The following is a 25888-nucleotide window of genomic DNA, read 5'->3' on the forward strand; positions in this document are numbered from 1 at the left end:
GAAAGGAATGTAATAATAGAGCACAAAGTTCTGGTGAACATCAGACGTAACGGGCTTTAGAAAGAGCATTTACATTCACATGTCTGCTAATGACTTATTACGTATTCAGAGCCATGAACCTCCTGCATTACCTTGTCATCCATGAGCATGTAAAGATAAGTGACCAATCTAGCACTAGATTTAAAGACAGCACTGCTGCTCGCTGGAAGTCATTTTCTCTACCTGTGGGACAACTGTTTTTTCTTGGTAAGCTCCATGCTAGCAAGACCATTGCTTATGCTGCTTTAATGAACTCTCAAAAAACAGAGTAGGTTACTTTGCACCTTGAGAACACACACAGAGCTGAAGGTTATTTCCAGGTGCATGAGAACACCGGAAGTAGCAGTTACACTAATAAATAAATAAAGAAATATGTGTAGAATAAGTGGAAACAGAAAGAGGAGAGAAATGCAATTGCGCAGGTATAACTAGATTTGTTATAGCAATGTTGTGTAAAAAGCAGGTAGGATCACAAAGCAAAATGCTGATTAAATCACAAAAAAAAAGAAGTTACATTTATCAAATGGAGCTTCAAGAGTTTATGAAGGTGATGTAAGATTAAGTCCAACAGAGAGACTAAAACTGCTTTCAGTCCTGGGCCCTGTCATCTGCAGGACAACCCAGTGCTGCAGAATAAACACTGAAGCACCTCCAGAAAGCCTTGTTGGAGGGAAGAGGGTCCTGAGAAAGCCAGGGAACGCAGGCAGAGTAAGAGAACACAAAAAAATGAATCTCACATGAAGCAGCTTGTGGTAGAATCCAGCTCAGGAGATTCATTCTTAGGCATTGTGCTCTTCTCCTTCATCTCTCCTCTACTCAGTGGGCGCTGGAAGATAAAGCTATCGCATGGGGTGGCGTGTGGCTTTGGGGTCATTTTTTCACTACAGGGAAAATGAATTCCCCATGCCTCCTTTTTAAGCAGGGAGTACAGCCCGATGGATGCAAAGAAACAAGGGCGCTACGAGAGAGGTGACTCCTCAAGCACACAGGACTGAGCTAGCTTCTCATCCATAATGATCAACAAGTGTATGTGCTATATATTTAGAGAGACTCTCTGCAGAGACACAATCCTGTCATGGTCCAGCCCAAAATTTCAGCATCTAAGAACTACATGACTTCCCAGCATCACAATTCCAGGACCTGAAAGAAGTGCATAAAGCCAAGACTCAGCATGATTGAACTCTCCCATCTTGTATTTGCCAATAATCCTGATTGCGTACTTAGGAATTTATTATGAGAAATAAATTCTGCAATCCGGTCAGTCTGCCCTTTAAAAGCAAGTTTGAAATACTGTCCTCACTCACAACAGTGCCCCTGCAGGCTTTGTTTGCAAGGAATGCTGCACTGAAGTTACCCTCTGCTCCTGGAAGGCATCCTGCGTGGTGTGTGAACCCTGCCATCCAGGCGACTCGAGTGAAATGGGGGGAACACCGCCAGCTGCTTCCTGTCGGTGCTCCTTTACACATGAAGTATCCTTTTTCCGAAGGAAAGGCTCTCTTGTTTAATCCCTGACCTCTTCTGTGGTGACCAGATGACACTGTGACAAAAGCTGCAAATGCCTCGCAGCCGCTGTGGCTTGGGATTGCCAGGTCTGCACAGCGTGTTGGTGTGTTTGTCCCCATGCAGCCCCACCACGGGTTACGAGGGCGGCAGCATGTCCTAAGGCTGGGCCGGGAGGGCATCTCCATGTCATCAGGAAGCGAGCTGACAACTTGGTTGTTGTTGACAACACATTAAGAACGCACAAGTTTGCATATTTTATTAGGCTTATTCCTTAAAAAGCTCAGACAAGAAGCAAGAGCACCAGCTGAAGATGCATTCAATAACACATTTGCTGCTTAAATGTGATGGGATTTTTGTTTTTGCAGACACGACTGCAAAACAAAACACCAGAGCCAACGCCACGTCACCTGCAGAGCAATGTGTAAGACAGGCACGGCACGCAGGTAGCAAACATGTAGATCCTCACCCATCGCAAACACAAACAGAAAAATCCAGGCAGCAGGGTGAAATTGCTCAGTTTTACTCTTCGGTAAAATTATGGGTTGTGCTATTTAAATCCCTATGAGCCCAATCACAAAATTTTATTAAACAGTTTTCCATGTTTAACAGTTATTCATAGAAAGGTCCACTATAATAGTATTTTAGCACCATCAACCTGTCGAAATCAACCTGCCCAATTACTCCAAACTACATTAATAACACCGGATATTACACTAATTGTGTCCAGTTTCTATGCAGACGAGGTCCCATGGGGCTAATTTTTCATCCTCAGGGGCAAGCAACTCAGCCATCAAACTGATTTCACTAAGAATCCCTCCTCATTACACAAGTCCGGGCTGTCAAACTTTTTTTTAAAAAGGTTAATGGGCCAATCAGTCATCAATTATTTCCTGGAAGCCCAGCAGACAAAGGGTTAAAGTGCTAAGAAACAGCTGCAACTGATTTACATTTGGAAGTTATTATCAACATGAGATGTCTAAAATGTTGTGGGTTTTCTTTTTCTTTTTTTTTTTTTTTGGGTATAAGTGGGAAGGGGTGGCTAAAATGGGAAATAAGCCCAAACTGTAGGACTGTGGTGATACAGCTGATAACACGTGAGACTTTTTTGGATTTTACTAGAGGAGCAGTGGATGTGCAACCAGTGAGTTTTAGGAAAACTACACAGCCTTGCATATAGTGGTACGGAAGCCATTAGCACCACCACTTTCTAGGAACTACACGGTACCACGGTTGATGCTGCACATACTGATTTCACCATTACCTTTTCATAGCAAGTTTCCTTCATTCAGCAGAACTTCATGAATATTTTCCCCTGCCAAACAACATACATTGCTACAGCCCACCCACTTATGGAGAACGATGCGCAATTCCTTACAAGTGCTGTGCAAGGGAAGACAAACAGGCACAGTCACACTGCATCCACTGCATTCCCACACCAATGCCAGTGTTCATTGTACGTAACAGAGATCAGATTTAGCAATCTACACTGAAAATAACTACAGGATACAATTAGTCTATAACTTGTTCCAGAGAGCTCAATTAAGTCCACTAAAATGTAGGGAAAACACACGTCTTGGTATCCCAGTAAGAGCTGCTCTAAACAATGTGCTTATATAATTTTGTTTGCAGTTTTCACTTCTCAGATCTTTTATTCTCAGTACCAAGAACTGCACAAATAGCTCCTGACACCTTGCACCAGTGGTGGATAACCACAAGCACAGCTTCACATCAGTGGAAGATAAGGCCCCCTTTTCTGCCAGGCACTCTACAATCAGAAATCACACCCATCCCTAATGTTTACTTTAAAAAAAACCCACAGTATTGTTACTTTTCAAAGGGCATAAAATGAAGACTTACCAAGATTAAGGCATTTTTCATAGGCCCACATGGATATTTGTAAAGAATCAGAAATAAAACTGGATTTCTGACTTCCAAGTCAGTGGTTTACAACCAGCCTCTTACCTTAGATGCTAGATCGTGCATTTACATCTTTGCACAATGTAGCTGCCAGAGGATCCTGGTGCTAATGCTACCTTGGTAAATTAATAGCAAGAGATGCCAGTGGCACAGCATATACTTTCCAGAAACAGCAAGTGTAGAACCAAGAGATTCAATGGCATATTTCAAACACCCATAAAGCATCTTCTAGAGTTGAGGTTACAGGTTTGGACCTATTCAAGCCTGCCTGAAGTAACACCAAGACCTATTTAAACTCCCTTTTTATCACATCCTCTTCTATCTCTCAAAAACCACTTCCACTCAAGCATCCTTCCTTAATAACCCTCAATCTTTTCAAAAGGATGATAATGAAAAACTGCTGAGGTGCTCCAGCAATCAACACTGGATGTTTACAATACACAATTTGTTTACAACGAAGGTGCATGTTATTTATGTACTACATAACGATAACTATCGTTACATTTTGCCACTTGGTGTAAATTATCCCTGTAACTTGGAAGATAAGCATGTTTATTAGCAGCATCAATTAAGGAAATATTTGTGCCATGTCCCACTGGGCATGACTACGCTAATACTTCTCTCCCCTTTCCAAACCCAGTGTCTAAATCTAATTAGTTTTGAAAATCAACCCTATCAGGACAATATAGCTCTGCTATCAGTTGCCCACAGCTCTTGGTAAAGGTTGCATTCCACTGGAAGAATTTTTCAGTGGTACTGTTTTATATCACTACCCGTGAATGACAAACTGATGATGAAAGGCTTGTTTCTAGCTCAAGGCGCTCAGCCCCCCCACCATATGTACTCGCTTTAAGACAACACGATCTGAAGAAATGCATGAAGTCATTTTTAAATTCAGTTCATAGGGTACCTAAGTCTGTACTTGCACTAGGTGTTCCCCATTACATCTCAAGCCCACAGCTCACTTTCTAAATTGTCGATTGGGTAGAGCTTATCTTTGGTGTTGTGAATGAACAGCCTCCCCCTGCATCTGCTGTGGTTGAGCCAAAGCTAACTACCTGCATTGGCACAGCATCACGGCAGCAACAGCATTGCGACCTTTTCAACAAAAGGTAGTTTGGGAGTTAATGAATATGCAGAAGACAAGTTTTCCATGAGATCCTGGCAACTCCGATGCAGCACGGCTTAACATGTCCCATGTAACCATGAAGAGTGGAAAAATGAGGATTTAGTATCTTTTTGAATGTTTAACCAAAGCATGCAGAGCACAGTTGCTACATTTCATAAAGCTACTTCTTTACACATTGCTACAGGAAAAATAATTCCATGTTTTAACAATCCTGCTCTGAGAGCAGGTACAACAGACTCCAGCTTCAGAAGAGTGAGATCGAGCAGGGTCTGTTTTAAGTGCGACATGCTATTACATGCTTTCCCCCTAGAAAATCAAAGGATTGCTTAAATCTTGGCTGCCTGCAATAAGGAGCAGGTGCGACTTTTTCATTTGTCAGTGACTCCCTATGAGAAAAAAAAAACAACACAAAGATCTGAAAATGAGCAGTTTTAGTCAAACTCTACAATTGCAAGAAATTTTAGTTTCTTTAATCTAAGAAATAATCTTTCTAAATAACATCAGTACGGAAGTGATGAAGGAACAGCAAAGGGCATAGCAGTACAATGCCCGCTTCTGTCTGCCCTCAGAAGTTAGAGTCATCCAGCTGTGAATCCTACACCCAGACAGTCACCTTTGTGAAAATCCGGCCAGGACAGACACGACAGAAATGCAATGGTTTGGGCATCAAATAGCTGAGAAGAGCCACGTCCAGGGAGGACTCTCAGCTTTGCACGGCGTGTAACAAAAGGTGACCTTGTGCAAGCACCAGGCACCAGTGACCGACCCACCACGCGGAGGACCACGCAGACACTCGCTGCTGCTAAGCATCGATGAAACCTTTGCAGCATCTGAGTTGCTGTGTGCAGACCTTTGCTTTGCCCATCTTAATTGGAGATTTTGCTACATGGAAGTGCACAGAATCCCTAAATAATAGGATGGGAATTAAAAACTAGCTGAGAAACTGCTTTCTAGATCAAGCTTTTAAAAATGAGAATTGTACATGATGAGAATATTTTTGTTCTGTAAAAACGTGTAAGTGCAATTGAGCAAGCATGTGCTAAAGACTAAAGCAGATTTGTTATTCTGGACTGTCATTTCCCATCAACATTTTCTTTTTTGAAGGCATAATTATCTAAACATGTGGCTTTTAATACTTACACTGCTCATTAACTCTACATTTGCCAGTCTCACAACTCACGCTATCACAGTGAGGTTAAACATACAAGCTCAGAGATGCAAAACTATGGAGAACAGTGGATCTTCAGTTTTTAGCAGGGATTATACTTCCAAAAAAAGATGCATTTGTTTAATTTCAGAATTTCACTTTGATGACATCTCTCAAAACTCTTTGGACCATATAGCTATCAGGAACACGTTCCCATAAGCTTATTCAGTGTGCCTTCGACAGCTAGTTTGATGAGTGCAGTAAGGGATTTTTTAAACTAGACAGGCCCTATACCCCGAGATCTTCATCTGTAAGACACAAGGGAATTCTTTACACTTGTTTCACTGCTACAATTTAATAACAAGTAGGTATAAAATCACCAGCTCCTCCATGAGAATACCTGCAACAAACATGTCTGTGCACTGATTAACAGAAAATATTAAAAACCAGCACGTACATACAAAATTAAGTATTATTAAAAGTGTCTACTTAGTTTCCTATTAAATGGAAAAAGAAAACATTTATGTCCAATAATCACTTTCTCTCATTTCATATTTTGCACTTGAAAAGACACCAAAATGATCAAAATAGGCAGAATTTTGCAACTGTTGCTCTGAAAGGTAATAATTTTACATTTACACTGAGAAATAAAACAAAATTATAATTAAAAAAGCCTCCTTAACAAGCTGCAGGAAAATTACACTTTTGTTTCCCACATATACTTTATTTGGCAGTGAGAGCACAGCATCCAACAGCAATACAGCAGTAATTGTGCAAAAAAGGACGGTGATATAAATCACCAAAGGTTAATGATCAGGATGTGAACAGAGGGACTTGTTTACAGAAATAGCATGCAATTTAAAATTTACAAGAGATTTAATGCCACTGCTTGGCAATCACTAAAATCAACAGCCCAGAAAACAGTGACATTAAGAAAAATATTACAGTTATAATCATTCCAAAATAAGTCAATTAGTGTTAGGGCATGCGCTTGCGATTACTTGACCCATTTGGTTCGCACTTAAGTGAAAAAAATCCCCCCCCCATTATATTGAGATTACTGAGTTGTGACCTATTTTGCATTCCATATTTCTTACACTATCCCTCTTACATGCCGCTGGAGATGGTGGCAGAGGTTTTTTCTCCTCTCCTGGCTTCCAAGTAATTCTGACCTTTGACATTTGTAATAATAAAAAAAGAAGGAAGTTTATAATTGTGTTGTTCAAATGAAGGTGGAGGGGGGAAAAAAAATTCAATGTGCTATTATACAAAAGCCATGACGGCTGTCTTCGGTGAAAAAAAAGCAATGTAAGTCAATTTGTGAACTTTGGCACCAGATGACCTTTAGAAATACAACAATATACAGAATTTACAAGCAAGAGTAGCACATGCAAATGACCCGGCACTGTCTCGCCTTTGGATTAGAGCTGCAAAGAGCATTATGGAGAACGCTTTCACAAAACAAATTAAGACTGTTACTTAAATGTCACGGCACACTATTGTATTTGGCTACAGATCATTACACCTGATACTAACACTTTTAAAAACTGTAATAACTTGGGAAATATTACATTGAGTGCCCACATGTATAAAGGGAATATAAAAAAATAAATAAATAAAAGAAGAAAATGGGTTCTTGAAGTAATTTAAACATCACCACTCCACGACTAGAGGGAAAGGTCAAAATTTAAGTAAGCTGAAAGGAACATGAATGGTAAAATAAAATGCACAAACAAAAAGATGAAAAGACCACTGGAATGACTCTGCAAACATAAGATGAAAGCACGCATGCTTTGGGCAAATTTGATTTCCATTCCTGCATTTGGTAAGGGAGAGACAGAATGAGGACAATTTTCAGAAAAGCGGGTTAAAAAAGGGGTAGAGAGGAGGTGTTCATCTAAAACGTGTTGTTTTGTTACCTTCAGTGTTGGTGCTGCTGCTGCTGTATATATTTCGCAGGCTACCAACACGGTTTAGTTTCCAAGCTTTGCGTTTGGCTGCATCCAGAGAGCAGAAGGGGAAGAGAAAAAAAAGAGAATAGAATAAAAATAAAGAAAAGAAAAAAAATGAGGAGGGGGGAAAAAAAGAAACATCAAAATAGCATGTGAAGTAAAATACAAGCACAAGCCTGTTACATGTGAAGAGTTACACACAGAAAATGCACACAGGACTATACAGCCTCTCAGATCCACAAACAATATGGAAAGCCTCTTCCTTATTGGAAATGTTTTTTAAAACTCTGAAACATGACAAGGTTTGGCAAGACTAGACGAATCTGCTATTAGAACAGACAAAACCAGACCAGTAGAACTAAAAATGCACAACATATTTGTACAGAGGATACCAGACTTGTCAAAACAACTACTGTAAAATGCTATTTAATACTCAAACTCAGCCAGAGGAGTTCTTTTTCTCCAAAAGCCTATATTAATCACTTGATGCCTGTAGTTACAACACCTTTGAAAGTTGAGGTGATGATGCAATGGGCTTAAATCATCAAAACAAGAATGAATATTATTTGCAGGATTGAGCTTACAGGCATTACTTCATTATTTTGAAGACTGTCAAGTAGACATTGATGCTGCGTAAATTTTATTTGTGCTTCCCCCTCACCCCTGGCAAATCACTGCAAAACACAAGTTTTACTTGGAACTTGCAAATGTATATATATATATATTATATTATGGACACCACCACTGCTTTATGAGAATCCACAATTTTTTAGATTTTCTGAGATCCCAGCTGCTGTTTTTACAATTAGCAGGAAATATTGCTCAAAAGCACTCAATTCCTGTGCTCATTAAGAGAGACTAAATTTTTACGTTCTTCAAAATCTACATGTTTTGCCTTGAAAGTGAATTCACAGCATGAGAAGCGCATTCAATCAACAACATGCTTAGACTCAGTTGCATCAGACAGGACTGTATGAAACATCCAAGTACACCATGGTACCGCTGGCCTCTAACAGTGACTTAGGCTGAAATAATAGAAACGTCCCCTCTCCTTTACCTGTGGACAAGGAGGGAATGGCATATCTACGGGAAGTGGTATCTCTACAAGCTTTTCAACCACCTCATCAGCTTACCCACTCAAGAAATAATAACACAACACTGCCTGGCCTGTAATAATTTTGTAAAATGTGTTGTACAGGATCAGGGGTGAGATCACTGTGGTCAGTGAGAACTGGAAGAGCATCAAGACCTCCTTCTATGACTTTTCTCAGTAGATCACACAGATCTAGTGCCCACAGACAGTGGAGAGCCTGAGCTCAGGTGTGAGACTTCTAAAAAGGACAGTATCGGTTACAGTGTTATTAATTATGATTAATTTCCATGACGTTTTAAAACCGAACATTCTACCACTCTGATTCAGCTTATTATGGAGAAACTTGTGATGAATTTGGAATCAGACCCCCTAAGCACAGACGCTCCTCACCCTTTAGGATAACGTGAACATCACACAACATAATGAGTACGGTGATAAAGCATTTAAGAATTTTTCTTTCTAAATTTAACAGAGAACTTTTTTTTAATGTCCCATGGAACTCAGACTGAACAGCTGCTTCCACAGAAAAGGAACAGTGACACAAAGTCATTCAAATGCTTAACAAAAAGCTTGATTTTCGGCTGAAGATCTAAGGCTGGAACAAGCACTTGTTTGCTGCACACGGATACCTGTCATAAAGCAGCACGGAGCTCGTGTTTGCAGGAGGTGATGTGTTCAGGCACTGAAAGGAGAATGTTTCTCTCTCCAGCCCCTATCTCAAAGTTGCCTGTTTAAAGCTATCCTCATGTACACTCCGAGAAAGAACTTCAAACTGCACAGACAGTAAAACAGCTATAAAAAAGTTATTACTGCAGCTGAAGAGAAATGCCTCAGCACCCTGGACTGTTAAGCTAGATGTCCTGTTGTAATAAAGTGATCCGCAGGCTTTAGTGCTCTATGCTGAGAGGGAAAATGGAGGACTGGGTACCTTACATCACAGAACGGTTTGGGCTGGAAGGGACCTCAAAGCCCCCCCAGTGCCACCCCTCAAGCAGAGCAGGCCCCATCCAGCCTAGCCTTGGGCACTGCCAGGGATGGGGCACCCACAGCTCCTCAGGGCAGCCTGGGACACTGCCACCTTCAGAGTGAAAAATGTCTTCCTTACATCTAAACTAAACCTCCCCTCTTTTGGTTTAAAGCCATTACCCTTGTCCTATCACCACATTCCTTAATGAAGAGTCCCTCCCAGCTTTCCTGTATCCCCTGTAAGCATTGAAAGGCTGCTACAAGGCTTCCCCAGAGTGTGCACACACACTCGTGTGTGTGCAGCCCAGGACACAATCGTCTTTCTGGGCTGCAAGTGCACATTGCTGGCTCGTGTCACTCATCTGAGTGACATCCTTTAGACTATATATCACTGAAATTAAAATATGTAATGTTATCTGGAAGATTAAGTTAGATCTATTTAAAAATTAAAGTTCATCAAATCTAAATATATCTTCATTGTATGCATCCTTCAATATGAAAAATCTTCAGTTTTAGAAATACTTAACTAGTCCCAGCAGGTACCAGCAACTAGAGAGGCACAATTTCCCAGCTGAAAACTTGTTTTTCCTGAAAAAAATTTACATATAAATAGGCAAAATCGAGGTTTGGCACCCTCAGGAAAGGAAGACCATTTCCAGTATACAAAGACCCTTTCCCAGTCTGTTTTCATTTTTCAAACTTTAATCGCATGTTAAAGTACGGACATATAAGCAAGACGTGAACTTGCAGCCTGGTTTTCTATTAACCTATTGATGAAATAGTCCATTTTAATGTGTTCAGTGTCATGCCTTTTTCTTCTTTTTAAACAAATGGACTTTTTTTCTCAGTGAAGCTGAGGTCCTGATACATCCTAGTGTGTCCTTTAGCATCGATTAGACTCCAGTCTGCTTCTTGGTGGTGCTCTGCGGTCTCTGAAAATTCACGAATATGATCAGCAGCAGGGTTGGACAGTGCCAAGCTCAGCCTCCACCGGGTGATTGATGTGTGTGCGACCACCAGGGCCTAGCCCAGCCATCCCACCCTGACTGCCTTCAAAATTACAGTCTGACTATAAATTTCTGCTACCTACCAACGAGGCCTCAGCAGGCACTGGAGGTCATCGTTTGCCTGATCTGTCTTTGACTTACATGCCGGAATATTCAGTCCATCCAGTCTGGGTTCACTCCCCAGTTTTAAGTTAGCTCATTGTGATCTCTGGTTGCCAGCTCTGGTGTTGTATATGTATGTGCATAGATAAAGAAAACCATGAAAGCCAGAACTGGTTTCCAATGAAAAGTTATTAAAAATACTTCGTTATTTAACAGAAACAAAGCTTTGTAATTAGAAAAGAGCTTTAAGGTGAATTATCTGTTGAAGTATTTTCTGGAAGTCTGTTTTCTTAGAATAACCTTACTAAGAAGCATATCTACTTAGAGATACTAAAAAGAAACCAACAAACACTTTTCTCAAACAACAAATACCTGGAATGAAGATAACTATTTCCCAAAAGATACGAGTATTTGATTTAGCTTGTCCTGAAACAGCAACTAGTATTCCGCCTAGTATGCTGGACTACCACAATCTGAATGACTAATGTATTTTAGTAATGTTTTGAGAAAATCTTATTAACATCGACACTTGCCCTGATCTCTGGCTTGAATGCTGACATGAAAACAACATCTTGCAGCAATCAAAGCAGGGCCCCATCCCAACTAGCATGTAGGCACAGAGTGGAAGCACAGTTTCTGATCTTCACCAAGCTCATTAACTCCAGAATTTAGATTACTGAGATTAAACTCTTATCTTTGCCAGGCAAATTAATTTTTGCTTCCAAACTCTCAATCTGGACTAGCACAATAAGTCATTATCTGTCACCCGATGGCTCTGAGCTCTGCTTTTAACAAACCTGCAAAACAACACCTTGATTGTTGCAACGTTCGACTTGGTGCAGGCCATCGTCCGGCAGTTCCTCCCAGTGGTTACCACAGGGAGAAATCACAAAGCAACAAGCCATGAAAGCGTTGACTCTTGGAGCCTGACATGTGGTTTTACGATGAAGGGTTAAAATGATTTCTTGAGCTCTTACAAGGAAGCTACTCTCAATTTCACCATCTATGATCTGATGCGTCACTCGTGTGGCACATACACGCTCAGACATCTAGTTCAAATATACCATTTGAGGGACTAGAGCCTACCGTATTGATTTGTAAGGAGGGAAGAATGATGTGCTTCTATATAACTGTGTCAAGTGTTACAATGGACCATACAGATATTTATTTTTTATAGCAGGAACTACTCCCCAGGTAGTCAGAGGTCAGCAGTCGTTGAATCATCTCCATATACTGTAAAAGAACCACATGCTACCTGAACAGACATACCAGTTCAAACCGCCTGTATTCCTCTTTGCTTCATCCTAATTTTCATCATAATTTTTATGGCGAACAAATGGTGTGCACAATTGCAAAGTTCTGTTGGGGTAGAACTGCATTTTTGGAAGGATACATCCCCAGACATTTCTGCATCCAGAAGGGAGGACTGGATGTGTTCCCTGCAGTCTCTCCAGAAGCACTCCCATTTCCTTCCTTCACTCCTTCTGGGTCACTCAAAAGAGTTGCAAGAGCATCTTATGGGTGTTTTTAATATCAGCTTTGTGTTTCACCAGGGAATGTGGTAGCTCTCACTTTTAGAAAGTACCTTGCCACGTCTCCACCTAAACACCATAAGTCCAGTAAGACAAAACACCGGCCATTGTTCATTCATGCCTCACCTATGGCCCCTTGTAAGATTAAAACAAAAACAAAAACAAAACACAGATACACAAAAAAATTCAAACCCTTTTCAGGTGTTGTCCATGACATGACATGTCCAGTGTCTCCTGCTCCTCAAGAGTTCACAGCCTGCAGAAGCCCTGGCCAGGACGGATGCCTCCTGGTGCCAGGTGTTAAGCCTGGGCTCAAAAAATTCTTGGTTGAGCCACATAGAAAAATGCTCTTTTGCATAGTTTCTGTCAGCAAATGCAGAGTGCAGTGCTGGCTGCATCGTCCCTGCGTACAGCTGGGTACCAAGCACAGCTCTGCAAAGCAGTACGCCAAAACTCGCCGCTGCTTGGCACTTCACGAGGGCTGACACCTACTTTTAGAAGGACGTGCTCTCTATCAAATGGGACTATCGTACCAGCGGTCCGTGTGTCAGCAGGGGTTGCGTTACCCATGACAGCTGTCAAGGTTTGCTCGCTCTGCACATAACATTATATGAAAGTCATTTCAAAGGGGTAGCACATAGCCCTCATTCTCACCTCAAAAACCTCACGCTGATTCACCAGTCACACAGCCCTGCTGAACAAAGCACCGCCATTACAGGGAAGCTGCAAGGCAAACTTCTCATATGCATTGCTCTGCAAATGTAACTCAACTTTACTGTGCCAGAAGAGCCTCGAAATGGGACAGATTGCATTTTCAAAGCCCATACATCCATTTTTTCCCCCAGTTCTACTGCACCTGCCAATAGTGCAAGACAAACTCCCTGCCACAAAAGGGTGTTGAGAAGCATCCAACTCATGTCATAAGGGCATCAGAGAAGCCCCTAGAAAGGGCAATTTTTAAGAACATTGGGAAAAAGTGATTAATTAGAGACAAACTGCAGGCAAAGGGGTTTTGTAGCTCACCAAACAACATCCTTGGCATCTAGCTACCTAAAAACTGCTAGTGGGGCTTGCCTTCGGGAGTTGATCTTGATTTGATAAACTCATCTTTTCAGAACACAGGCTTTGACCTCACACTTTTTGTTTGTTTGTTTGTTTGTTTTTTTCTAAACAAGCTTTTCCTATTTTTTAAATGAATTACTCCCACCAATTCATTCCTCCTTCTGTTTCACCAGCTGCAGAACCACAAAGCTCCCACATCTACAACCTGGACCTTACAAAACAATAAAAATCTGGGTTTCCTATGAAAAGCCTTAACTGCTTAAATCAAGCATGACTTAGGGCACGTGTGGCTTAACGTGTAGAAATGCTACAGCCTGGCAAACAGACAGAGAGAGGGCTGTGTGTGGCTGCAGAGCACACGGAGCATAGGAGTCATGAAGCCCTTGTCATGACTCTTCAGGTGCTGAAGAGACTCACTGTACTTTACCAGATGCAATTCCACTCTGTTATTTCAATTTTCTGGGTCCTTATCTTTACATTTGCAGTTTAGAAGGCACAGACTGAAATGCACACACTCTGAAATGGAAGCTGTACACGTTATTTAGTGGCTGAACAAGTCTTTGACCATCCAAACACCACTGAAATAGAGATCAGTAAAATGAATCCAAATAGAAGACAGTTAAAACTAGTGGGAGATGATTAAACATTAGGTCTCTGTCCATTGCAGCAAGCCCTGATGATAAAATGGTGGCAACAGTTTGTCATTTCAGCTGAAGCTCTGGGAGGACATCCAGCTGTATCTGGAGGCATAGGCAATCCTCCATTTGCTGTTAATTTTGAATATTTCACCTTGTGAGATGAATTATACTTACTCAACATACATGCTGTATGTAAAATGAGCTTGGTCATGTTTTAAATGTTTATATCATAAAGTGAGAATAGGCATGTCAGCAGATGAAGAAGAAAATTAGGCTTTGGAATGGCCTTTTGTTAAGATACGGAGTAACTGGGAATCAATTAAGCTTAATGACTCCCAGTTACTGCATATCTTTGTATTTGTTCAGGCAATAACTTTACATCTGTGACCAACCCCTTGCAGACAGAGTTTCTTCTGTGTTTGCTTTCTTTAATAGGGATGCTATTTATTCCGTGTTAATGAATCTACTTTTCCTGTCTGATTTTGATTAGTTAGGTATTGTACTAAATATGTTTACCACCATTACGATCACATACCATTATTTCTAAAAGCATCTACTGTATAAACCATGTGCACATCTGATGGTACGCCTGTTTAATAATACCTGTGAAGTTCTCGAAGGATGGTTAAGGTGCTACTCACCTAAACACAACATTAACCCCCTTCAAGTTGCTTAAACCACACTATTGATGCATGACAAGCAGAAATATGCTTTCTTTCTTAGGGGAGTCTCAGTATCTAGAGTCTCACCCTACAAATCCTCCTCCACTGCTGTACTGAGAAACTACAGACTTGCTAATGTCACCTCTGGTCTCCGTGTGACAGAGTTCTTTGTTGATTAGATAAATAGTCCTCAGATAGCTGATTAAAAAATGATGTAGCCGTTAGGTTGTGTGTCCAAGCCCTGTCAGCCATGTTGGATGTTAAAGTGTGCATGAATTACATCCCTGGAGTGTGCTGAACAGTGCTGATTAAATGAGGCACGCCACAGCCCTCAGCATCAATTATCAGAAATAATAGGATCTTTTCACCTACACTGGAGGAAGGGGGCTGGGGATGGAGTCAGCATGCCACTCATTTCTCAGAATATCTCATCATCGTAAGCTCAAAATAATAATACTGTTCATTCATGTAGGGACATTTGTTTATTTTTATTGTGTAATGATAAAGACTGAGAAGATCCATGAGGAAAAACCTTCTGCCATAGCATACACCAGGTGATTTTTTTTTAAAACATACAATACCTGTGTAACATCTATCTAGAAAAATAGGGATATGTAAGATTTGGGGAAGATGCAAGAGGGGTGTTTAAGGATAAACTCCAGGACAATCTACATGAAGTTGCCACCACACTGTGGAAACGTTTCTACGTTTCAGCCACCCTCACCCTCTTTTTCAGCTCACTCTTCATCATGAGTGGTTTCATCAGGAGCTGTGAAACTGCAGATTGGGGATTTTCCTTTTTTGTTGGTCAGCAGAACAGCGATTTGCTTAACAAGATCATACTCCTTCATAAGAGGGTTGAAATTATTTCATTGAGATGCAGCCTAGGAGATTCCTACACCACTTAAACTTGTTCCTTCAGCTGTGAAGGGGCCTGAGACGGTCTCTTTTACCCTATATGGAAGCAGCAATGATGAAAATTCCTTAAAAAGGGTTACAAAAAGGGCATATATAATATATGATGTATTTAGAAAGTCAAATTACCTATACCTAATGTTTCTAGATCTGACCAACACTAAATTTTAAAATAAAATACCAAGTGCAAGGAACTCAGAAATATATACACTGCTTTTGTAGAATTCCTAACAAATGGTCATATTTGCATACAGCAGATCTATTAAATCTATTAAAGTAAAATATCTTTAAACACTTCAGTGCAACTCTGAGGTTTCCAAACCTTACATTCCTTCTGTATGCTGATGTTAACAGGACATGCATCCCAACAGACCAAAAAAATGGAGCCGAAATACAAAAAATACAGCCACTGATGGTTATTCAATAAAAATAGAAGCCAAAGTCTGACAATAATAGCCCTTAATATATCAAATGGGTTCTTTTTGAACACCAGGATACCAAGCAGCTTGTTTTTCTGAGCAAATTACTAGAAATGCCAAGTTATGTAAGTTACGCAACCCAAACACAAGTAAAACCTTATGCCTGATACAAAAAAAAACCTCTCCTCCCAAACTAAAATGCTTTCCAGTGCTCTGTTTGAAACCCGCAAAAGACTCTAGAAGTAATACTTCAATTCACATTAATACTTAATTACATTTGGCTTAGATTCAGCTTGGAACATTTCGAATGAAGACAAAAAATGAAAACGCATTCATACTTCTACTCATGGCAGGGAAGAAAGTTAGGAGTTAGTTTAATTAAACATTTCTAAAAAATGTTTTTAATTCCTTTTTTTCCCCGTCACATTTCTCCACAGAAACTTTTGCAGCAGGTACAGGACTAACTAAACTATTCAGTGCATTTCAAATACACTATAAATATACTAGATTCAAATCGACAAACGTAAATGTTAATTGGAAACATTTTTCTCAGTTTTTCATTATCTGAGCAGAAAATTATGGGTCTTTTATACACACACACAAAATCCTTTTCAACCACCTAGAAAAATTATCTTTTAATAAAAGCTTTAAATTATACTATCATATTTCAAAGGCAACGAACAGTTAAAGCAGCTAATCAAAGGTATAATTATTTAATGACTACTACTCATGCTATCTAACAGGGCCATAATTGCTTGGCTGTGATCACTAGACCACCAGCTTCAATACTGGAAAACAAGTACTTTGCTTGTAGCATTTGATCGACCAATTTCTAAGGTTAGTTTCTCCAATTGGGTTGACTTCACAAGGCTAGCTGAGTTATTACAGAATTAGATAATCAGTTTGTCAAACTGCCTCCTTTTTCTTTTTTTTTTTTTTTTTTTTTTTTTTTTGTGCACACATCTGTACTAAGAAAAAAACTACAGAGGAAAAAAAAAAGCCTAACAGCATGCAAAAATATTACCCTGACAAAATGCTATTTATAAAAATCAATGATTTTTTTTTCATTTTTAATGATACAAGACAGTTCTCTGTAAACCCTAGCTGACTCCATTCTATTAATTCAAATGCAAAAACCCAAAAGGTGCCTATAAAAAATTATATTTTATTTCTATTTTAATATTTATTGTCCATATTAATCTACTCTAAATAGGCGGAAGAGTATGCAAGTGGGCCTTCTGACACTGTTTCATCGTTTATGTCATGTCTTGTACAATTGGAAACATGAGAAAAATAATCTAGAATCAAGTATTTATTATCAGAGCCATCCAGAAGCTAAGCAAGTGTACAGTGCATGTTGATTTATTTTTTGGTTTAGTAAAAGTACGTATGAAAAAGCTGTTCGGGTCACTATATTTTAACATTAAATGCTAATTACGAACTACTATTACACTTATTTTGTGGTGCTATGCTCCCCTCTGTTAGATTTGATACAAGACACTGGCCCCTCTGGAATTTCAAAGATATCTGAATACCTATCCAATTAGCTACACAACGTCTTGATTTCCAGATCAGTCCCGTTCTTGTAATTAGTACAGTGGGAGCTCAAGTGAGGGCAGCACCACCTGGGACACTGCTCTCTGAACCAGACACCACCGAGGAACTCGCCCTTCTCAGCCCTACCCTGCAGCCCGATGCACCTCCAGGCTCAGCAGGGGCACGAGGGAAAGCTGACTGCGACCTGATCACACCGCTGCACCTGGCTGAGTAACACCTGTGACAAACCCTGTAAAACTGCACAAATTGCACAAGAAACCCTCTTGGGTTTGGTCCTTCCTGGCAACGCTCCCACCGTATAATGTACAATGCATCGCTGTTAAAACCGAAGCAATGCATTTTAAAGAAGAGCAGGAGAAAGCAGAGGGCTGAAGAGGAAACGCCGTGCGAGGGAAGCATCTGGGACACAAAAGAAAAGATTAGAGGAGCAAGTGTGGGACATATGGGGGCCACGTGTTATTCGCAATCAGCCCACCTCCTTTCTGCTGTTTAGACACAGCATTGCTCAGTGGAAAGAGAAAACGCTTCCTTGCCTGCCCCACAGAGAACCACTAGTTTTATGGCATGATGGATTTATTCTTGTTTCGGACCATCAGTTTCATCTATGGACAGGGAGACGACAATCTTGCCCGTTATAGGCTGATAAACAAGCAGCATTTAAATCCATTAACCAGAGACGCACTGCTCTGTACCCTTCTCCCTCTCCGAACAAAAAGCAGCCACGTTTTGTTGATAGTGCAAGCAATTACTGTCAGCAGTAATTGTTACAAAACAACAGAAAGAGCTGTTTCTGCTCAATGGAGTTATATTTTCAGTGCTCACTTTAACAACAGTTCCCAGCGCAGGAATCCTGAATTTCCAAAGTATTTGGCCATTGATTTCCCACAAAATTTCTTTTCCAATGTGTACAAGGTGTCACAGTGGAAATATTGCAAGCTAAAACCAAAACATCCTAAATTAAGCTGAACTACTGTGAGTGGCTGAATTAAAGCCCAAAAGAGCACGTTTGTTTTCTCACGTGGTAGAAAAATCATAACATGTTCAAAGATATATATATATATATATGCATATATATATATATATATATTTATATATGCATATGTACCAAGTCGGATAGGAAGGTTTCTGCGCACTGATTAATGTGCTTCAGAGCAACTTCTGTCAAGGCACCTTGTAAGAAACTTAAGAAAGCTGAGGCAAGATGCAGGCAGTAAGAAACATCAATATTTACATAATTGTCACAGTTCTCATTTTCTTGATTTTTTTTTTTTTGTTAGATACAGATTATAAGAGGTTAGATTTTTCCAAAGAAAAATGTATTTTTTTCAGCATTTCATGAGATGATAAGGGAGACTTCCCACCACACTCGTTGCTATCAAAGGAGGCATCTAAGTTGTCCATAGAAGTCTTTTAAGATAAAGACAGACCAGGCATTAGAGTAATTTTGTGAGTTCCACCTTCTACATATTCTGAAATGTAAAGCAAATATAAAATGGAAAAGAAATCACAATTTCTGTTCCTACCATTGGCACATTTTTTCATCACATTTAACCCATGTTATCTGCACTATTATGAAATGTAAACTCACACTATGCAAATAAAAACCTGAGTAAAAGTCATGGCTGCAGTAAGATGTCACAGACAGCCTCCTCTTCTAAAAAAGCAATTGTTGGCTTTGTCAGTTCCTAAGGATCATTAGATACAGCCTATGCATATAGCTGATGTAAAACAGAGGCAAGAGCATCTACAACTTGCTCAACACCACCAGCTAGTCCAAGTAGTGCAAAGGAACACCTTGGAAAAGTCTATCCACGAAGCAACTTAGAAATGGGCTTATTTGAAGAGTTTTAGTCCTTTGTGAAACCCACCCCATCATCCAGGCTGGCAGCAGTTTGCCCTCCAGCACGGTGAGCAGTGACGGGCACATCTGAAGGGCAGAGGAGGAGCAGGCACACACTGAACTCGTGTTTGCTCTTGGGGAATGACATCCATATGTGACCAGATGCAGCAATGCTTTCCACTGGAGCTATATGGACATGCACTCTTTAATTTTCATCCCTTGTAAAAATAAGCACTAGACATTTTCTTAGTATTACGTGTTCAATTGTTAAGCACGTTACTTTGTTTTTGGTGCAACTTCCCATGTTAGAATAGGGATTCCTCATGAGATATATTCAAGTTGGAGAGATTTATTGTGTCAAGGTTTTTCCTACAAACTACCAAGCCATCTGTAATGACTATTTCTCTATAAACCTGAATGCTCGTGCTAAAACAGGAAGGTCACCACCTCCCCCCTTTTGACCAAGCTTCTGCACCGACACAGTTGGAAGATGACTTTCAGTTCGCCCCCCCCCTTCACCTGGCCTCTTAGAAAACAGCCCCCCAGCTCTGGGTCCTACACCGCGAGGACAACCGGGGGCACTGAGGGTTCATTGGGATAATCCAGGTAGCATTTCACATCTGGTACCACAACCACAACTCCTTGCTAAAACAATGGGCAATGGGACCAAGAACCTTTTTGTTTGCGGACCAGCCAACTTGCAGAAGCCATTGTTTGACCAGTGGTTGCCACAATGACCTGCAACAGAGCACGAAGGTCTTTGTGGGCAGGTAGTCTTAACCCAGGACTCTTCTTAGGAAGAAGGAAACTATTCAGACCTGTCCATTTTAAATTTACTAATGGGAATATAAAACTTTTTTCCTATGGAAGATTCATCTTTGTGTGTCTTCTCCATACATTGCATCTGGATTTCAAGGGTTTCAAGTGCAGGAAGCTATCTATACTTGTATTAGACTGGGGCTTCAGGTCTACTGAAAGTTGTTAATTTGAAGTTAACCAGTGAAAAATGCAAAAAATAATAAATTGAAGACACACTTGATGTGGTATTACCCAGCCATTGCCCAGATACTATTTTGAACAAAACCAGCAAGATCAAGGTTAACTTTTGACCCTATGCAGCTGCTCTTATGTGAAAGTTAGAATTTCTGTAATTTGACCTTTTGTCAAAAAGCTGCAGTTGCAGAAATTCCCTGGGGAGATGCTGTGGTTGGAGTTAAAAAGTTAGAAAAAGAAGGATGCAATTGTGTATTTGCATATTTTAAATACTGCACATTTTGTCAGGGCATACACAAACACATATGACTGTGCGATAAAGCAAAACCAGGAGGCTCAAATTAAGAGACTCACATCTAAGTCCCACTGCCTTTCATCCCTCTGCAAAGCACTGAGTAACAACTGCATTTTGCCTGAAAAGATAAATATTAAATCCCGCATTTACATCAGATGCTTGTGTCATATGGTCCTTTACTAGCTGGAGATCTGAGTTGTTAACTACTAAATGGGTAAATGACAATGGCTGTTACTAATCGCTTATTGAATAATGAAACTGACACAACTGATAAAAGATTTCAATCCTGGAAAAAAGTGATTTATAGTATTTCACTCTACTGGCACTGTTATTTGTATGACAAATGGTTGGACAGACACCAGTTAATCTCTGCACACCTCCAACTCCGATGTGGCAGCTTCTGCCGGAGCATCCAAATAATCAAGAACAGCTAACAATACAGCCACGCTGTCGCGAGGGGCTGAATGCTGGTATTTTATCAAGGCTGATCCCCAAATCAATTTACGCAATGGATTTTTTTTTGGTGGGGGAGGGAGCGCATGGCAAGAAAGAGCATCATAAAAACGCTAAGCCGCAGCTTGCAGCTAGGCGGATAGGCCACGCTCCTGTAACACAGAAATGAAATCATCAATACAACTAAGGCATTAATGATTTCAGAAAGCTCAGTATAGTTTATAGATTTTCTTGATGGCAAAATCCGAACTGCAGCATCATACAGAGCTGTCAAGACTGTTTGTTATGTTGTGGTGGAATACCGCATCGCCTGCTGTGTACCGCGAATCCTATTTCCCCCTCAGATGGGAGAGGGAGGTGGCTTCTTTTGAGTCAGTATGAGACAGGGCTCCCACCCTTCTTGAGAAACAAATGAAGCATTGTATTTATCAGCAGCCCATCAATAGTAGCGTTATCTCGTTGGTTGTGTCGGTAACATCCTACTTCCTGCAGAAGTCAAATGTGTTTCATCAGGCCAGTCTTTCACGAGCAGCAAACCTCTCTGAGTGCTGAGCCTCCTGGAGTTTGCCTTTTCTTGCATTATTTTGCAACTTTGCAACCAGAAGTTTCAACTTTTCATTAAAAAACAAAACCAAACAAACGATATCCACTTCAATAAGGAAGAACAACTTACGGGAAGAAAAAGAGATGTAGATGGAGAACTGAAATATTGCAAACTGAAAATACTGACAAAGATTTTTATATTCATGCAACACAGTTGGAGTAGTGTGTACTTTGCTACAGCTCACACCTTCTAAATGATTAACCCCAACACAATCCCACTTGATTTAAGAGCAGTTTCACGTACAGTAGCAGTAGTTAAGATGATAACTTACTTCCTCATTTTGCTGTTAAAGAAGTTAAATGCAAAATAACCAGCACATTACAATAAATTACCTAAACCACAATAAAAAACAGCTTTTGTATGAGTGCCGGAGGTCAAGCAGTCCCATCATATTTAAAGGTTATACAATACCTTAAGTGCCTATTTAGATTACAGCTTACAAAGACAAGTGGAGTTTTCACTCAGTTCTCTTGTACTTACGCAGGCCTTGATGTAGTACAGCACGTTGCAATTTCACACATATTTGTAGGCTGCAGCAACCCTCCAGTAATCTATTTGGATCACCTGCACTCTACCCATGAAAGAGAACAGTTTTAACAAACAGATGCCGAGGTTTAAGTGCGACAGACACCAATATGGTGAAAGTGAATCAGGGTGGATGCTGCGAAGGGTCTTCAGAGCAAAAAGCAGCAGCTCATCTTCTGTGCAACAGCAGAGGAAGCTGCTGAGAAGGATGCCACAGGAAGGGTGACATGGGAAGAGTGACAGGCTGAGGGAGCAGTCCTTGTAGCAGTGTCTGGGTGGGTATGTACCATGTTCTTCAGGGCTGCAGCAATTGAGATATGGGGTTGTGAAAGTGTGAACTTGTCTTAGCTGAATGACCAAGACAGGCAAGAACACCAGAGATAAGGCACCATGCTCACAACACGACTGACACATGGAGATGAAGCCCAGAGCACATACTGCAAGACCTAAAAATGGCTCTTCTCCCCAGTCACAGTGACATAGAAGGTCAATGAGGACCTTAAGGTTAGCCTCATGAGGACATGTGCGCCCAGTGTCCTGTTCAGATGGAGAATACAAAGCCACGTGGAGATGAACACCTCCGAGTCAGCTACAGAATGACAAAGGCTCCATTTGCAGGAGTCCACGTGGGATTGTTCAGAGAACACAACCAAGAGGAGAAGGGCACCTGACAAAGCAGGAGAAGCAGCAAGAGTTTTCTCCAAAACGCATAAAAGTTCCCCAGAGAGGTAAAACATTATAGGCTGCAGGCTTGTTGACAGGAGAAAAGCAGATGGAGTACGGAAATGACTAACGTAACTTGAAGAGAAGTAAAATCACCCCTAACACCAAGCAGGGTTTGGCTGAAAACAAAACCCAAGTCAACTCTTCCCTGTGTCTGGGAGATGGATACCTCTACAAGTCCTTCCTGTGAATGGTTAGCCATTTTGACCCTTTCAATTTAAGTTATAATATAACTCAGAGTATTTGTTCTTCAAAGATATTTGTGGTAACACAGCATTAAAAACTGCTCAGCTTGTTATCACTTCACAATCTCCTGTAAGAGATTTAGATAACTGTTCGTTACTTGTTCCCTCACTGGAAATTATTTTCTGATTATATCACATATCAGCCTTCCCATGATTTTGCTCAGGATCAGTATGAGGTTAAATAATACACAGATTCTTCAGCATCCCTTTCTTCTTTTCAGATATAAGCATAATATCCATTTTAACTATTTTTCTAAACCATCCCCACTGGTATAAAATCTCTTAAAAATTAAATGACAATTGATTAGAAAGCTTCTAAGCCAACTCTGCAATACTCCTGAGCACAACTAATGCATTTATGCAGATGTAATATAAGTACACAAATAAATAAGTACTGTAGATGGTGCCTAGCAGCTGCTTAGCTGTTTACTAGAAGTAGAAACTTACAGTAAAATAAAATTAAAATTATTTCTTATGAATAGAAAATTTCTTGATTTTCCTTTTTAAATTCAGGACTTGGTATTATATTCCTTTGTCAAGTATTTCATTCATACCATGGCTATAATTTGTTGCTGATGAATTTAAATTCCTTTCGCCATCCTTGTAGACTTCACATTCTACAGACCATCAATTTTTTCTAACAGCTTTAATTTTCTTTATCAACAATTATCATTTTCTATCTACTGATTCATATTCACTGCTATCATGTTCACTGTCCTTCCAATTCACACTTTCCTGAATTGTTTCCTTCACTTCCACTCTTAATCATATTATTTAAGACACAAGCATTTTGTTAAGTGGAGAAACCATATGGTTTTTACACTTAAAAAAAAAAAAAAAAGTATTTCCTAAACATCTTCATATTATTCAACATAATTACGTTTAACTTTTCCTCCCACATAAATTATCTTACTATTGATTGTGGTTATGCAGAACAAGCCATTTAAAGGCCTAAAATTTGTGCATATATATAATATATATATACAGATACAAATTGAAAACTGCACTGTGTTTATTCAAGGCAGAATAATTAGACTTGTCTTGTACTATACAATCTCAGCTTTTGGCACATGCCTTATTGCCCAGGTGGAGTGGGACTAACAACATTGTTTTGTACTCTGCACCTCCCAGGCATCATAAGGTATTAACACGACCCCATTGTATTCTCCTAAACCATCAATCAGTCCTCTAAAAGAAAGCAGAGGCTTTCCACCTTCTGCATGGAGTTAACATGCAGGTAGTCATAGTAATTGATAGCACAGAAAAAACATGACACATAATAGCACAAGATTACTGTCAGAATACTGTGCAATCAAATATAATAAAGGTTGATGGACTAGCAGATTCTTCCTTTTATTGTGCATATGTGCATGTATGCACAAGTTAAGGACTGCTTGCTCACCCAGAACCAGGAGGGGAAATAAGGAAACCTACCCCCAGAGACATATAGCTGAGATATAAACAGGGATTGAAATTTTTCTTTGAAAATCTCTCATCCTTTGCACAGTGCTCATTTTAACCTAGTCCATTCTTTCCACCCTCTTGCAAAAGAAGTTGGGCTTCTTACTTGAATTGCCATTAAGGAGGCTCCACAGCATTTGACAGTACCTTTTATTTGCAGATAATAATCTTGATCTCCTCCCCCCATACACAGGTAGCAAATGTTCATTTGGGATTTGTCGATCAAGAACTCAGGCTTCAATGTGCTGCACTGGTTGATATGTTAGGGCAGAACTACAAAGCTCTGAAAAATGGTGTACGTGGTAGGGACTGTAAGAGCTAGGAAACAACAACTCCCAGGAGCTGAACAGGGCAGCTGCCCTTGAAAAGACAAAACTCCTCTGTACCTCGCAGGGTCTCTGTGACCTCCTTCACTCCAGAAGGAGGACTGGAACAAACCCTGTCCCCTTCACTCACTGTAAAGTAAGCTTCTTGTATATTCAATGTCTTCCTACAAGCAGGACCAAAGCACAGAACAATTTTCACAAGCAAAGCCTCAAAGAGACCAACCTTTTGGCTTCTGTGTTGCTCAAAAAGTAATTTTGGATTTTATCCCAGCTGCCATTTTCTTTTTGGATGCAGTGAAAATGCGCAGGCTCTGGGGGACAGTTTATGTCAATCTTTTTTTTTTTTTTCCAGAAGTATTGCAGGTTAAACTTGGGGCCTAACAACCTTGACAACATCCCTTTAAATTTTTTAGACGAGCCATTGAGTAGCATTATGACAAATTATGGGACCTGATGGTATGTAACCAGAACATCTACGCCAGTCAAAGGCTGTGGAAGAAGAAAAAGCCTAGAAGAAATATTTCTGGCAAAAAAAAAAAAAGAAACTTCTTCCTCTTCATTAGTATAAGGAATTGCAGATGGTGAAATACTTTGATTAACCGTGAGGTAGGGTTTACACAAGGGCCGTATTCACTTGAGACAGCATTTGGGGACACGTAGCATGATAAGGTCACACTCATTTTTCTGCTTGGAGAGCCATACTGACAGCTGAAAAAACTGAAAATCATCTTATTAGAAGCGAAGTTGCCTTTACATCCTATTTTCTGTACTTCTTTGCTATCA

At 40.2% G+C, this 25888-nt stretch overlaps 1 protein-coding gene across 7 annotated transcripts in view; it reads right to left on the bottom strand.

Annotated features, from left to right (window-relative positions):
• The window catches only part of AGAP1 (ArfGAP with GTPase domain, ankyrin repeat and PH domain 1), a 354680-nt gene that overhangs the window by 48559 nt on the left and 280233 nt on the right, over nucleotides 1-25888 (bottom strand). The window lies entirely within an intron of this gene.

Source organism: Aythya marila (assembly GCF_965140915.1).
Source record: "Aythya marila genome assembly, chromosome: 6".
In the NCBI taxonomy this organism is placed as follows: domain Eukaryota; kingdom Metazoa; phylum Chordata; class Aves; order Anseriformes; family Anatidae; genus Aythya; species Aythya marila.